This window comes from Sciurus vulgaris, assembly GCF_902686455.1.
Source record: "Sciurus vulgaris genome assembly, chromosome: 15".
Classification (NCBI taxonomy): domain Eukaryota; kingdom Metazoa; phylum Chordata; class Mammalia; order Rodentia; family Sciuridae; genus Sciurus; species Sciurus vulgaris.
In genome coordinates, this window is record NC_136476.1 from 1413840 (window position 1) to 1418909 (window position 5070).

The 5070-nt window shown below is 36.2% G+C and overlaps 1 pseudogene across 1 annotated transcript; it reads left to right on the top strand.

Annotated features, from left to right (window-relative positions):
• Positions 1 to 2156: 2156 nt before the first annotated feature.
• On the top strand, positions 2157 to 2939 carry LOC306644848 (small ribosomal subunit protein uS5-like; annotated as a pseudogene). The gene has a single exon. The product of its transcript is annotated as a small ribosomal subunit protein uS5-like (transcript).
• Positions 2940 to 5070: the final 2131 nt, after the last annotated feature.

Below are 5070 nucleotides of genomic sequence, written 5' to 3' on the forward strand. Positions count from 1 at the left end.
TCTCAGTTGAGCCCCCATATTTTCTTTTTCCCTAAGACAAAAGTTGAGAATAGGCTTAGCTGTATTGTAGTAATAAACGAGGTTTTTGTCATACTCATAGTGCAGTAGTACTCCTTTATCTGGGTTTCATTCTTTATGGTTTCAGTTACTTGCAGTCCATCATGATCTGAAAATATTAAATGGAAGATTTCAGAAATAAACAAATCACAAGTTTTAAATTGTGTGCCATTCTGAGTAGTATGATGAAATCCTGCCCAGGATGTGAATCATCCCTTTCTCCAATGTATCCACACTGTATATGCTACCTCCCAATAGTCATTTAGTATCCATCTTGGTTATCAGATTGATTGTTTTGGTACCACAGTGCTTGTGCTAAAGTACCCTTATTATACTTAATGATGGCCTCAATGTGCAAGAGTAGTGATGCTAGCAATTTGGATACATACCATACACCAAAAAAAAAAAAAAAAGTATAAAGTGTTTTCCTTAAATGAATGTTGTCATAGGTATTATGAATGGTAATAAACATAGCATACATAGAATTTGGTGCTATCTGAGGTTTCAGGCATCTAGTGGAGATCTTGAAACATATTCCCTGAGTATCAAGAGGATCTACTATAATTGTCAGTTGTACATTGACTGGGGACACTACCCCATAGTCATCGCTGTCTTCTCTCATGAAAACCCAAGGTGATATACCAGTTACTGTCTGGGATCAGTTTGTATGAATTGGTTTGAGGGGATGGGGTAGTGGTGGTACACCTGTGTAGGGAAGAACATAACCAGCCTGAGATATAACTGGACCAAATCAGGGCTTCACTCTGCTCCCTGTATCAACATATATTAGGAACAAGATTTGTTGCATAGAGCAAAAATAATTTTGTTTGCTTTCATTTTTAATTAATTATAATAAACCAATTAAATTAGTTATAATAAACCAGAAAAATACAATTAGTATTCTCATCTGAGAAGTGACAGAAATCAAAATTGCTGAAATGCTCAAATGATCAAATGCCTGGAACTCGTTATTAACATTGGCAAGGCCTAGTTATTTATAATATGAATGCATTTAGTAGGAAGAGAAATTTTAAAAACAAGTAAGTTTATTATTCTAAGTCATAAAAATGTTCTGTCATAAAGATAGTCACTAATATAAGCTTTTTTATATTTGGTTTTCAAATCATCTCAGCAAGATTGAGATAATACCAACTTTGTCAGTGTGGATTTTGAGATTAATAAATATAGTTGAGCATTTTTGGTCATCTACTATGTTGATTATTGCATTTGTGTTTTTAAGAGAGAGTAATAACAGAGGGTAATTATCCCCATGTGGGTTAAAGGTTGGATACAGGAAGTCACCTTCAGTAGCTCACCTAATCTTACTTTTGTTAACCAGTCCTGTTGATTATTTCTAAGAATTATTAATGTGGCGCTCCTTTTATGTTTTTCTATATATTTGTAGGAAATCTTATTATATGAAAGATATTGATCTCATGTTCCTGAGAAATGTTCAAGAATCGGAAGTTGGATAAATTCCACAGCAAAGAGCAATTGTTAACGCAAGTAAAATATCATGTTTATATTTTAAGATGGTTACTCTGGGACAGCTGAGACCAATAGCTGTATCAGAATGTTCTTTGCTTTGAATCATCTCTATCTAGCCACTTGAAATCTATGCTATACTCTCCTGAACCTCATTCTATAAACCACTCACCCTTTTGATCAAGCTGTCTCACTTCTTGGAAACCTTTTCCAATTACTCTCTGCCCACTGAGGGTCCCCCATGCTCTGTTTCTGTAGCACTTCTAATCTATGGCCCTCAGTTGTGGTATTTGGCCACAGTTGCCCTTACATAATTATTATTGATGTATTTATGTCTCCATAAATTCCTGGAGTGTGGACTCAGTCTTCCTACATGTCCTCCACAAACCCAATAATTCATGTGACTAAAGACTAGGTGTACCTAATGAGATTGTAAACATCTTGAGGATCAACTCAGAGGTTGTGTTTTTATCTTCCATAATTGCTGCATCTGGAACATGCCCAAAGATAGTAATCAATACCTGTCAACTGGGAAGAAAACTGGGAAGAGTTTTTTGTCGGGGAAAACTCCAAATGGCAGATGACACCGATGCAGCAGGAGGGCCCCGGAAGGAATGGGTGGCTGGGCGGTCCACAGAGGCTTAGGCAGTGGGTCTCCGAGGCCACAGCCAGCCCAGCATGGCACTCGCGGAAACAAGGCCGAAGACAAGGAGTGGATCCCGGTCACCAAGCTGGGCCGCCTGGTCAAGGACATGAAGATCAAGTCCTTGGAGGACCTCTTCTCTTTGCCTATCAAGGAGTCTGAGATCATCGACTTCTTCCTGGGGGCGTCACTCAAGGATGAGGTTTTGAAGATCAAGCCTGTGCAGAAGAAGACTCGTGCTGGCCAGCAGACCGGGTTTAAGGCATTTGTAGCTGCAGGGCACTACAATGGTCACGTTGGACTGGGAGTAAAGTGCTCCAAGGAGGTAGCCACTGCTATCCGAGAGGCCATCATCCTGGCCAAGCTCTCCATTGTTCCCGTGCGGAGAGGCTACTAGGGGAACAAGATTGGCTCGCCCCACACTGTCCCTTGCAAGATGACTGGACATTGTGGTTCTGTGCTGGTGCAGCTCATCCCTGCCCCCAGAGGTATGGGCATTGTCTCAGTCCCTGTGCCCAAGAAACTGCTGATGATGGCTGGTATTGATGACTGCTATACTTCTGCCAGGGGCTGCACTGCCATCTTGGGCAATTTCCCTAAGACCACCTTTGATGCCATCTCCAGGACATACAGCTCTGGAAAGAAATTGTGTTCACCACATCTCCCGATCAGGAATTCACTGACCATCTTGTGAAAACCCATACCAGAGTCTCTGTACAAGAGGACCCAGGCTCCAGTTGTGGCTACAACATAGGGCTTTTATTAAAAAATAAATAATAATGAAGTTAATGAAATCTGAAGAAGACAAAAGAAAAGAAAAGAAAACTGGGAAGAGACCAGTCAAAACAAAATGTCTTTACCTTGTCACCAAAAGAAAAGCAGGTTCATTCAACGTTCTGCTCAGGTTATGCTCATGTAGACCAGTATCAAGAGGCCTTAGGCTCTCTTTGGAGAAGTGATATATGAAATAGTAGAGAGTTGGAACAATCTCTTCTGAGTTTCTATTACTTGAAATGAAGAGTTTGAAGTAAAATAATACTATGATGAGTTTTAGGTAATTACCTATGTAAAGAAAAGTGTCACACAATTTGAAAAATCAAGATTGATTATATTGTCTCTAATATTCTGTTAATTTTTCCCTTTCTTAATAAAATATAATGAAAAGATTCTCACACAGTTAAATTTTTTTTAAAGAGGTTTTATTTGTGGTATCATTAATTGTTTTTATCCCTGTTAAAACATACTGCAAAATATTCCAAGACTTAAAAAGAGTTATAGAAACAAAGTGTCCACAGGAGAAGAGGAAATTTAAAGGTAAACCTGACTTAAAATTTTATAATCTAGTATTTTTTTTTAATTGGGATAGTTGAGAAATTTGAATTATGATATAGTAACCTGGTTAAATTAAATTCAGGTTATAATTTGAAGATCTTGAACATCCAGATTATTCTGTATTTTTAGACACATAGAGTGGTACAAAAGGGAAGCATCTTCAACACTTCTAAGGGTTAAATCAGACAAGCTATGAACATTGGGATGAAAGATAATGCTAAAGGAAAAAAATGACTTCTAGCAGGCATTTTATCTGCAAATTTAAAAATATAATAGAAATCTGTTGAGGATTGAGTCCTGTCTTCCTTGTTATATTTATAAAGAATATTTATAAAAGCTTATATATGTTTATTTATAACTTTTGTACCCAAACCTAATTTTTCCCAAGAACTCTCAAAACTCTGAATATAAAATTCTTCTATCCTTACTCTTTCAAGGAACACAATCTTTTAAGTTGTCAGGAAAATGTTATAATAAATATTAGCATACATATAAATAAATTGGTACTTCTGAGTCTTATTTATTAGTGTTAAATTGCATCTTTGAGAAGGTTGCTGAATCTCCCAAGTATAAAATGGGAAGATGAGCACAACGCTACCTCCTCACTGTGTTCCTGTGAGCATGAAATGAATTTGTACCATAGACCTTTTTGTTGACTCTATGACACACCATTTTTACATATTTGCAAATTTATAATCCAGATGCATCTCACAACTCATCGACTTTTGTGTTCACTGTGGTTAAGGCAGCATTCTGTTATTTCCATATCTGAAAAAACATCAAAAGTTTCAACAATAAAATTTGCAAAATGGGTTATCAATGTTTGAAGAAAATCCTGGAGATAACATTAAAATACTCTTTTAATTCCTAAGAACAGCTATAGCTGTCAGAGGTACGTGGGATAGAACCAGGAGTTTTGCAAAGTTCTAGAAGCAGAAGCCAAAAGTGGACTCATTCTGCACCATGCACAAAGCCAGTTTCAGAGCCCAGTCATGAATTTTAGTTCTTTAAAAGCCTTTAAAAACATACTGCATCAGCAATTCTCTTGTTCACAGAGAAAGTATTATGGGATAATGCTGATGACTTAGTCAAAAAACAAATGAGAATCTGGATTTGAAAAAGTTTATTTTCTCTTTCTATTTGTGAATAATAATAATACCTAATAATAATAATACCTACATACCTAATGAAAATGAAAAGAGGATTTTTAAGATTTAGGTATAAAAGGAAAATGTTAAGTGATAAGGAAGTCTTTGTCAAAATTTAATTATCAGCACTAGTTTTTCTCCTTGGTGGTCCACAAAGAAAAATTGCATTTTACAATCACTGATGATTTATTTTTGAAGAAGTACAGGATGTATAGCAATTCAAATGGTAATTGCTGCATAGCAAGTACAATATTAAGTATGCACTATTATTTTTCCTGGATGATAGAATTATGAATATTTAATTCTTTTCTCTGGAATCTTTGTTCTCTAAATTTGTGTACCTTGAAAACTTTTTATTTTTAATTTAAAAAGGTTTTAGAAATGCAGAGGCTTCCTGAGAGGATA